Raw genomic sequence first — 12,586 nt, 5'->3', positions numbered from 1 at the left:
ATTTTGAAAATATGGCATAATCCTTAAATGAGTTTTGGAAATGTGATATAACGATAACTCCTAAAATCACTTTTCTCATGCATTTTGATGAATTCAATATCATAACTATTATAGCTGAAAGTATAATCCAAACAAAATAAACTCCTCAAAAAACACAGTTCAGGAAAATACTGACGTGTATTATTTCTCTCATTCCAAGGGAAATCATTCTAACAGTCAAGAAGACATTTTAAATTATGTTACTGTGTATATGGTTTCTAAACAATACTAGATCTTTTGATGCTTAAAAATTCATTTTCCCTCTATTTTATTTCTTTTAATTTAAATATTTTTAATTGAATAGAATTACATCTCCTCCATTTTCCCCTGTTAATCCTCTCAGCTACTCTCCCTTGAAGACTTCTCATACACTCACTCTCAAGTTGAAAATTTTTTCATTGATTATTATTGTTATGTGAGTATGTATGTACAACCTCACATACACATGCACACACACACAGAGACAAACTCTCTCTCTCTCTCTCTCTCTCTCTCTCTCTCTCTCTCTCTCTCTCTCTCTCTCTCTCTCTCTCAAGTCCATGCCACCACTTTTCAAGACCAGTAGGTATAAATCCTTCCATCATAAATTGTCTTAGCACCTGTCATCAAAGATACCTCTCTTTATAGCAAATAGATATCATTATAGAAATCCTCAGCTGGATACAGTGCAAACATAATCAGATTTTGGAAAGCTACCCTAATGGATATTTATGCATCCCAGCTTTTCCAGCTATGATTCAGGGAACACTGCATAAGAACAGATGGAAAGTTTGTAAGAGCCAGAATACCAAGAAATATGCTATGAAACATTTGCTTCTAGAATTGGATATATAAGCAAGAATGGAGTAATGGCAATATCAGTGGACATGTTAACAGAGAAATGGGAAAATTTGGAAGAGTGTCATTCATTGACAAAGAACATTATTTTTTCTCACTCTTGAAAAAGTCAAAAATAAGCCGGGCGTTGGTGGCGCACGCCTTTAATCCCAGCACTCGGGAGGCAGAGCCAGGCGGATCTCTGTGAGTTCGAGGCCAGCCTGGGCTACCAAGTGAGCTCCAGGAAAGGCGCAAAGCTACACAGAGAAACCCTGTCTCGAAAAACCAAAAAAAAAAGAAAAAAGAAAAAGTCAAAAATAAATTTTCAATTGGTATCTGGAGTAAATTTCCTTTCTTTGCTAATAAACATTGAAATTGTCAGATCAAATTATTTTATGTTTTGTTATTGATCTAAAACATTTGAAAATACTACTTCTTAAATATGATCATGATATAGGGTTTGAGAAAATGATAAAATACTTAAGTGTTCATGATATTTAATAATGATCTGCTATAGTTTCTTACTTTCCAACATATTTGCTACATTATATATTTTGCTGTGATACTGAGTTCTGTGGCCCCCTTTTTCCCCCTGTTGCAAGATATTAGCTTCCATGAAGCAGAAATAGTGGTGTGAAATGGGAAAGTTATCAAAAGAAATGATATTTTGGTTCTTCTGTTTTCTTAGAGAATTATTTGATAGAGAACCAACCAGCCTAATCAGTATGTGTAATACCTTAAAATTTTGAAAGTTCTTGAATGGAAAGTCTCTCAAATCTGTCTTTCCTATTTCTGAGAAACATGACGCATACAATTAGTCATATATGCATGTTATAGATCAATGGAGGTACAGATGATCTCTTGACTCATTGCTCTACCCTGTTCCCCCACCCTCTTGTTGCCTGTTTTATTCTCAACCCCTAGGTAATCAACTTTTTAGAATTTACTTCTAAGTTACAGCAACAAGATTCAGCAGTGACTTTCTAGAGCCCATTCATTATCTTTCCTTTCTCTGACTTTCTTTCCTTTTCTTTCTGAAATCATGAAAATTCTGATTAGACTCATGCTCATTCCATGTTATTCCAAAATTTTATAGGAACTTTTCTCTCTTCTTTGAGATCCTTTGTATAATGATATGATTTCTTTTAAAACTTTTCTTGACATAATCATCACCAACTACGTTCTTAGTACATGTTACCTTACCTATGAAATAGGAGATTTTTTCCTTAGCAGATACTTCATGCAGTCATTTCATTTTGTAGTGGTTCATTTACAGTTGCCAGACCTAGTATTTGGACACAGAAATCATTAAATATATTTCACCGGATGAAAAAAAAAATAATATATATATATATATATATATATATTGTGTGTGTGTGTGTGTGTGTGTGTGTGTGTGTGTGTGTATGTATATATATATTGAAATATGCTGGATTAATAAATTGGAAGTTTTGAGTTCTAAGATTCATTCATGCATGACCTTACTACTCCCAAGTAGTTGGCTAGGTTTCTAAAATCAGGCATGATTTCATACTTGTCAGATAAGTATTAAGGTAAAATAGAGAGCTTTTGATTACTAACATGATATTCTTGCTAGTATTGTGCCCATATGACCAGTCCCAACATTGATATCTGTAACACAACTCCTTCACATAAGGTTCAGAACTTCATGGAAAAGGAGCCATAAAGACAGGAAATTTATTCTGATAATCATGTCTCTTGGAAATTTCAGGGAAGCTATACATGTGATATCTCAACAACACAGCTGCCTAAAGGAGACCTAAACCAGGGTAATACCAACAGACCGGTTAACATGGAAGGGGTAAATCTCAAGGCCTTCACCCTAGATGAAAACTTGCAGTCAAATAAGGAATGCTTGAGAAACAGTCTTTCTTAGGGAAGAATCCTCCAAGTGGTTATTCAATGCTAACTGGTTAGTCCTAAAATCATATATATATATATATATATATATATATATATATATATATATATATACAAGTAAGATCATATAGACTTATAGACTGAGTATGTTGTATTTATGTATTTAGGAATATGGAATATATCTTAGGAATATATTTAGGAATGGGAATATGGAATAAATATGTGTGTGTTATGTGATATATATATATATATATATATATATATATATATATATATTATAATAATTCAAAAAGAGGCACCGAATTTGAGAAAGAGTGGTGGGGTACATGAAAGAGCTTAGAGAGAAGCACAGAAATGGGGAAATGGTGCAGTTATATTTTAATCTTTAAAAAAATCAAATCAAACCTCTGAATAAATCATCAATTTATTTCCATAGCCTGGGTAGGACTCAGGGAGCTCAGAACCTAAGGGAGAAGCCCTTCTTTATAAATATACTTAGGTAAACTGGTGTATCTCTTTGTTGTTGTCTCCGTGTGTTGAGCATCCAAGGCATGGGAGTTACGAAACCAAAATGGCGTCAACAGTGATTTCCTAAGTCAAACATCCCAAGCAGCAGGTACCATCCTTGGCAATAAGCAGACTCCAGTGGAGCTGAGAGTGGTACCACCGCGCTGCTGAAGCAGATTACTCATCAAAGTGGCTTCCTCTTTCTTTTCCATTTGGCTTTTGTCAGCAATTGGCAGAGCTCCACACAGTACGAACATACTGAAAGAAGAGGGAAAGTAATGAGAAATAATTAGAGATGGCTCGTCGCCAACATAAGTCTATTTGAGGAGGAGAAAACTGTAGGACAATATCAGACAGGCAATTCCTTGCCCAAAAATATTAATGAATGTTGTGGAGGAGGGTCAGTAGGATTATGCAGTAAAATCATAAATGCTCTCCAAATTACCATTTACTAATGACTGGCACATATTTCCGAGAAGCCATAATGAAGTGGGTTGGTAGCTGAAGAATTGACATATGGAACTGAGAACCATGAACTCACTTTTTCTTTCCCTTTGACAATTCCCTCATTAATGCACAGCCAGGAAACCTGGAAAATGTGTGCCTTCACTGAGCTGGAGAGAGATGACAGCCCCATTAGCTGCTTGCTCTGACTCTTTGTTCTCTATATTAAATTGATGGAAGGGAAGGAGAGGACAGGATTCTTTTTTTCCCAAGCCCCATGTTCTAAAGGACTTGTTGGACATCTGCTCACCTATTGTTGGTTTTGAAAGGTTCCTTCTCATGTTGGAAAGAAGAAACACATTAGACTATCACATCAGATATCAGGGAGGTTAGATGACAAGCCAGTATCTTCTTTGTCTAAAAGATGCTGAGGGATGAGTGAGGTGGCAAGACAAACACATCAAAAGGTTATTTCAGTGAGAAACTTTTGGTTTATTTTCTCAATTCATGTTGCCATTTCAGTTCACATCAGGAAGTTATATCTGGGGAAAGTTACAAGACTCAGTCCTATTGTAAGATATGTGTGAATAAACTACAATTTAGTGAGTAAGTTGAGACTGAGAAAACTGAAATATTAATTATCACGTTAATCACAGCATCCTCAAACTGTGGTTTGATATGCTGTGATTCAAAACTTTTCATTTTACTACTTTACCCCATTTGATCTGAAAATATAAAATTATGAATGAAAGCTTCAATTGTCTTTGGTATCTTCAAAGTATTTGGATTTTCTGAATATGGTTTAGACTATAGTAATAATGAAATATATAGGTATAGTTTTTTTGCATAATTATATATATATATATGTGTGTGTGTGTATTCTTTATTTATAAAAAAAGTATATCTAAATATTTTTAAAAAGTATTCTCCAGTATGAACACTAACTCCAATAGAAAAACCGGAAGGCTGTGCATTCCTCTATTCCTAATGCTTCCTCCAGACTTCCTTAGTAAGCAATGCTCATTACAGAAGAGATTATTCAAATGGTGAGCTTTTTCAACTGTGTCACTACCTGGGTCATCAGCACAATCCAAAGCAATTTGTAATTAGCATCTCAATGGTCTGAAAACTGAACGGAATATGTAAATGAGGATGACTCCCAAGGGACCTGGGCCCACCACTGAATGACCTTCCTAATCAATTCCCAAATATTTAAACAAAAATCAATTAATTCTTAACTTATTTCGATCCTACCAACTGTATAATAATTAAGGTCATATATAGTGAACAATTTGAGCCACCCATACACTCTTTCTTTCTCACACACATGCACAAATGCACTATATACACAAACCAGCCTACCCAGAGACACACAACACCCCCTCCACCCACCCCCAAACACACACTCACACACATAAACACAAAGAGAGGAAGATGCAAAGAGGCATACCCAGACACAAACACCCTTACACACACACACACACACACACACACACACACACACACACACACACAAACACAAAGAGGGGGAAATGCAAAGAGGCATACCCAGACACACACAGACACAAACGCACTGACAGTTACTGTTTCTAGTCCACTCAATCTTGGAATCTGAAATGAGGGAGAGCAACACATATAGAAAGGCTTGCCAATTTGTTACTTTAAATTTTAATAGAATAACTCACTGAAGCATGTTATGCTTCCTGATGGGGATATAATGAGGGAAATAAAAAAAAAAATTAAAGATAAAGACAGCAGGTAAGAAGATGGCCAAATTATGTAAGTAAAATTTTTGGGTTTTTAACTTCTTCCTTTCTTTTTCTGTATAGCTAATAGTACCATCAACACATTCTGATTTTAATATCATGCTTGTTTTAATTAGGTAATTACCATAATTGATTAAATAATGGGCTATCATAGAAAGCAAAGGCAGTTTGCTTCTGATTATTTCAACAAATACTGGCAAAATGTTAAATTCTATAATGTTTTAGTATAGTGAAAAAAGAAACCAGATGCTTGTCAAGGTATCATAAGCCAGAACAATTGCTGATAGAATTCCATATCTCTATTCTGCAATAGGATTTGATTAATAAAAAAAAAAAAGATATTTCACCAAATTTTCTGAGACACTATTTTTCTACTTGAAACAAGACAACATACAGAATCACAATGTAACTTATTGAAAACATGTTTCTCATTTAATTCTTGATTCCCACTGTAATTCATATAACTACTTATTTATTATGCTCCTTATGCACCAGTTCTCTCTGTTTTAAATGTCACAGGCATTTTAAAAAGTGTCTTTCATATATCATTTATGTAGCAAAACTAAAAAAATAATGCCTTGGATTATCTGGCTGTGGATCTCTGCATCTGCTTCCATTAGTCACTGGATGAGGGTTCTGTGATGTCAGCTAAGGTATTGAGCCATCCAATCACCAGAGTAAGTCGGCTCAGGCACCCTGACCACTGCCAGTAGTCTATGGTGAAGTCATCTTTGTGGATTCCACTTATGAGTGAGTACATGGTACCTATTGTGGGACACTTTCCACAGCCTTGGTGCAGGGAGAAGGGGCTTGGACTTGCCTCAACCGAATGTACCAGGCTCTGCTGACTCCCCATGGGAGACCTTGCCTTGGAGAAGTGGGAGTGGGTGGTGAGTTGGGAGGTAGGGCTGGGGGGTGAGAGGAGGGAGGACAGGGGAATCTGTGGTTTATATGTAAAATGAATGGGAAATATCTTAATAAATAAAGGAAAAAATAAAAATAAAAAAATAATGCCTTGACTCTTTATTACAGACACTGTTATACAATTGTGGAAAGATAGAAATGGGAGACCTAATGTCTTAGTGAAAGTTAGATGTTTCAGTTTAAATAAATATTAAAAATATCTCTAATCGTATGTAGATGAATAAATGTGTTATGTATGTATATTTTGAAATTATTAACATAACATTTTTTGTCTTGCTTGACAGAATTTTTTGTTGTTTTTCCACTGCACTTATCAGGTTAGCTGGCATGTAAACTTCCTGGGATTCTCCTGCCTAGAAATAATGGGACTACAGATATTCAAGCTATACATTTGTTTTGGTTTTTGTTTGTTTGTTTGTTTGTTTGTTTGTTTGTTTTGTGTGTGTATGTTCTTGACATTAAAACTTATCTACTCATGCTTTCCCAGCAAGCACTGGGGCATCCTCACAGCCCCCTTCTTTTATTTTGTCTTGAGTATACTGTTTACACTATTAATCATATTCTCATTCAAACTGATTTTCTACATGCAGTGACTATTTCCTCCATTTTTATGTACTGCCTATTACCTGAATCACAAATTATTTTGTTCTAATGAATCACTCATCTATATGCCTCCTATAAAGGAATTATGCAGTATTGGGGGTTTGTTACTGTCTTACATCACTTAGGATAATAGCCTGAAGATCTACCTATGTGTGTTACAAGACAAAATTTCTTTCAATTTTATGACTCAGTCATCATCTATAATAAGCATAGACTACATTTTCTTGATCAAGTCATTCAACTGTACACAGTCTTGTTGCTTTCATATCATGGCTTTGGAAAGCAGCTCTTTGAGAGTTCACTTTGCATTTTTATATCAGCTGAAATAGTATGGCAATTGTTCTTTTAATGTTTGGAGAAACCTTCATAGTTTTTTATAGCCATCACACTTTTTTCTTATCATTTTTTTATTAAGAAATGTTCTCACTCTACATACCACCCACAGATTCCACCTCCTCCCTCCTCCCATCCTCCAGCTCTCTCTCCCAAGCCACCCCGCATTCCGACATCCCCCAAATCAAGGTCTCTCATGAGAAGTCAGCAGAGCACAGTACACTGAGCCTAGGCAGATCCAAGCCCCTTCCCACTGCACCAAGGCTGCTCAAGGTGTCCCACCACAGGCACCAGATTCCCAAAAGCCTGCCCATGCACCAGGGATGGATCCCGATCCCCCTGTCTGGGTGCCCTTCAAACAGTTTGAGCCAAACAACCATCTTCCATATCCAGGGAGCCTAGTCCAGTCCCATGGGTGCTCCACAGCCACTAGTCTACAGTTCATGGGCTCCCACTAGTGTGGCCAGTCATCTCTGCACGTCTTCCCATCATGATCTCGAGGTCCTCCACCTGCAGAATCCTTCCTCTCTCTCATCCATTGGATTCCCGGATCTCAGCCTGGTGCCTGGCCGTGGATCTCTGCATCTGCCTCCATCAGCCACTGGACAAAGGCTCTATGATGACAGTTAGGTTATTCACTAGACCGGTCACAAGAGTAGACCAGCCCAGGCACCCTCTGGACCACTGCCAGCAGGCCATCACATTGTTTTTAAAAAGCTTCTAACAGTATAATTATTTACTGGAAAAATGTAATATACTTCTGAATTTTATATTGCATCTTCAAAATTTGGTTATAGTAATATTTGATTATGTATGATTGATTACTGGTAATACTTATTTTAACTGTATTACTAAATAGCTAAATAAATATTTAAATATTTCAGTATTTATAATTTGCAAGGATATACAGTCAGAAATATTTGAATAAATCCTTTGATATTTACTGCAAAGGTAAAAATTAGTAAAAGAATTGTTTTAAAACTTTATATATAGTTCTTTGAGACATGTGTTCTTAAGTTTTGTTAATTTAAAATGCTAATTGAGGTAATCATGTGATGGAACCCTAGATGAAGTCAACTCCATAAACAACAGCTTCTTTTCTTGTTTTATAAAGAATGTGGTACCCCAAGTTATACATGGAAATGTCGGGGGTGGTCAATGGCAAACCTGCCCTAGAGAAACCTTGTCTCGAAAAACAAAAAAACAAAAACAAAAACAAACAAACAACCCCCCCCCAAAAAAAAAACTACCTAATGTGGACAACAGCTCCAGAGATACATGCAGATATCATAGAATTATTGGGTGAACAAATTCACCATGTGTTAATATCATGTGTTATTTTCCTGTAAAGAATGTATATCATAAGCTAAATATTAAACTCAATAAATAATAGCTGTACACATACAATTAATCCTGCAACTATCTGAAAGGTCATATATTATCTACCTGTCTCTTCTCTGTGACAATAAAATAGAAGAAAATGTCTCTTTTGGCTCAAAAATTGGGGATATCACCACCCTCCTAGTGGTGAAATCATGGTATCAGAGGCATGAAGTGGCCAGTCACCATATATTTGTTGTAGGAAATGGAGACTGATGAATATTAGCACTCATCTTGTTTTTTTTTATTTTATTCCACTCTAGTCTATGGGGGAGTTCCTCCACCATTCCTGGTGACTCTTCCTACTCTATTAACTTGTTCTGGAAATAAGCTCATGAACATGACCAGGAATATGTTTTCATGGTTATTATTTTTTTAAAAAAAAAATCAATAAATTGGAGATGCAGAGAAGGCTCAGTGGTGATAAGCAGTCTTTTGCAGAGGACTGGATATTATGAAATTGTTCATAACCACTTAAAACTGTAGCTCCAAGATCCACAGGAATCGTGAGTAACATACAAGACTCCATGTGGAAGTGTTTCCCCAGAGGAGCAGCAAGCTTCTCCCCTCCTCAGCTCCCTCCAACCCCCATGTGCTGAGTGTTCCAATGCTGCCCTGCCTCTCTTCTATTTATCCACCTTGCAATTCTCATTTCTTGTTTTGGGGTTGCCTGAGTAAGCATTTGCTTGGTCTCCCATTCATTATTGATGATGAATGCCCAGGCACACTCGTGAAAGTTTTCTTTATGTCAGAATCAGATGATTTGTTTTCCCTAGTCAGCATTCTTGATACTTCAAATCCTCACATTTGGATATGGATGAGAGGTATTTTGTCTTTTTTAAAACCAGAGTTCAAATTCAAGTCCCACTAATTACTCAGTGTGTGACCTCTTAACATTTAATTGACCTCCAGTGTTGGGGTTTTTGAAACCATGAAACTTTGGTGTTACCTACCTGATAGTTTTGAGCTTTATATATTATGGAAGTAAAATGACACAGAAATACCATTTAAAAAATCAAACGATTTATTACTATTGTCCACATTTCATCCATCCTCCATCTGCCTTACCTCAGAATGAATCACAGGAACTTGTTTGAAGTCTCTGTACATGGATGGAAATATGGTTAGCAGACCATTTGGCCTGGAGGGTCATGGAGAGTCACCTGTCCACCTCCCAGACCTACGGTTCCTCAATGTATGATTCTTATAGAAAACAAGTGAAAAGCTAAAGGATTATGACTAAAACGTATCAGAACCATTAACATTAACCCCTTGTTATTTCCTACTTCATAATATTAGGTAACAAATATATTAATTGATTTTTCAGCTTTTATTAGCTATTTGTCATTCTTTGAATTATTTTCAAACTATAGGTGAAAATGGACATAACTACCACCCTACATTTAGCATAACTGGAGGATGAAATGTAAAGGGGGAAAAAAGAAAAATTAATCTCTAAAAGAAAATTCATAGGCAACATTTGCTGCTATTTATTTTCTCTCATTGAAAGCCTGAGGGGATGTTTTTCTTGATCCTTTAGCAGAGCTATTCCTAAATCACAAATATTCAAAATCTTCACATAAAAATATTAAAAGATACCTGATTTCCCTGCTGCAATTTAAACAAATCTCCCTTTGTTAGACTTTCCCAGTAATTTTTAAAGTTCATTTTCCCTCTTATTAGAAAGTAGGATTTCAATATGGCTAATAGACCAGAACCCTTAATACCCAGGCAAGATTGAGTTTCCAATATTTTCCTATATCCTTTCTGATACAAATTTCTTCCAAACTCTATGCTATCTCCACACTAAAAACTTTTTTTGGGAGGGGCGGGGTGGGTGAGAAGATGTTACTGGAAAAAGACTTCTGCCTTTTTCTGAATGCTTCGCCACCATGCAGCCTTGCTATCCACAGTTTCCATCTGTAATACAGCTATGCACCAGAGATGCTCATCTATGACCATAAAACCTCTTGGGATTGATATACTTTGTCAGCTGGCATCTTCTTCGGAACGTCACTCCTAAGTATTTAAAAACTAGCCCCACACATTATTAGATAATCAAAAATTCAAAAAGTAACAGAAAATTATTCCAGATAAATGTTTCAGAGTAAGACATGCAATTTTTACAGAGATGGAATTCTGCTGTTTGGAATGACTGGAGTCAACTTCACGTAAACAGGGTTCTGAAATTAACCTCTTGATGCAGGAGAAGTGGCTCCGACCTGCCTCAACTGAATGTACCAAGTTTTGCTGACTGGGGTAGGAGGCCTTACCTTTTCCGAGGAAGGAATAGGGGCTGGGTCGGGGGTGGGGGGCAGGGGAGGGGGCAGTGTGTGTGACAGGGGATCTGTGGTTGGCATGTAAAAAAAAAAAAAAAAAAAAGGACTTTTGGTAAAGAGAAACAGTTACTGGCCCAACTGCCTGAACATCAGGAGTCAGGGAGTCAGGGGAGAAGCAAAAGAAAAACTTTATTGTGGATATGTGGGTGAGCCTAAATATGCCCTCCTGGCACTCCATTGGCTCTCAGCCATTTCCTTGGCTGTTTTGGCTTTTTCTCATTGGCCCCATCAATCTGAATTTTGTAGGTCACCAACCATGAGTGCACCGGCAGACTCTTGGTTGGCTTAAGGGAAGTTGATATTGCTATTGCCCATGCTTATGCACTCTACCAAAGGGGCCTCGGAGTCGCTCAGTCCTTTTGGCTCCTTTTCACTCCACAATGAACAGTGTTTGATTTTCCCTGGAGAGAAATAAAGAATATTAAGGAAAAACCAAGATCCTAAATATTATTTAAAATAAATAACATATGAAATGGTCTTAGCATCTTAGTATTTGTAATTTCCCAATGTTTGGCACACAATTCTTCATTTTCACAGGACTCTTGGGGAACTGTGTCCTTTTCATTTCCATACTCAATGTACCAAATCAGATCTCATAAAATTCTGCCTCTTCATAGTTTTTTAAAATGTTTTATTCAATTTGATTTTTTCCAATCTTATGTCCACACACTTTAGTTTTAAATCTCTCCTTCCCTTTATTAGGTATTTTTACTTTCATGAACTCCTGGTTAAAACAAACAAACAATAACAACAAGCACAAAAAAAAAAAAAAAAAAAAACCTCTAATTTATCACCAAGCTACCAAGCTGATTCTTCTGTTAGCTATGAAACTTTCTCCATCCTCACTTTACGTCTCTAAAGGATTTGGATTGGCCTCTTTCAGACTCAGCAGTCCCTTATGTAAATTTAAAATCAGAAGTACTCAACATAGATTCCAGTAAGTTCCTTTATTACAAAAGACTAAAACTGATTTGTGACGTTATTTCTCATCTAATAATCTTGGAAAAGGCAGTGCAGCCTCCAGCAGCCACTTAGCAATCTCTCCACTTGATGCAATCCTGGTAATCAAGCTCCAGGTAGGTTACGGACACTTCACACTTTAAATGAGAGTTTAGTGATGCACTTCAGGCTTGATGTATTTTTCCATAACCAATGTTTTTTTTTTTTTTTGATCCATCCAATAATCAATATATGCAATTCTTACTTAGTTCATATAAATAAGAGCCTTTCTTTGTATGATGCAATATATTATATTATCTCAAAAACGAATAAGGACCAAACAAATTTTAATTAATGTCTTCATTAGCTTTTCAAGAGAAGAAGAAGAAAAAAGAAACAGGGTGATATTTTGACGCAAGCAATTCACAAATTGTACATCAACAGCACATGCCTGATCTTGGAATTTATACTAATTGTCTTCTAACATGTGTAATATTTTAATCATATAATCTTGGAATAGGATTCCATCCTATATGCTGAAACCAATCACAATGAGATTTTCTTTTTAATTCTTCCAGAATGATAGTTAAAAAACAGAAAAGTTGATCTCAAATG

This window comes from Peromyscus leucopus, chromosome 10 (assembly GCF_004664715.2).
Source record: "Peromyscus leucopus breed LL Stock chromosome 10, UCI_PerLeu_2.1, whole genome shotgun sequence".
In the NCBI taxonomy this organism is placed as follows: Eukaryota; Metazoa; Chordata; class Mammalia; order Rodentia; family Cricetidae; genus Peromyscus; species Peromyscus leucopus.
Note: the sequence above shows the minus strand (reverse complement) of the source record.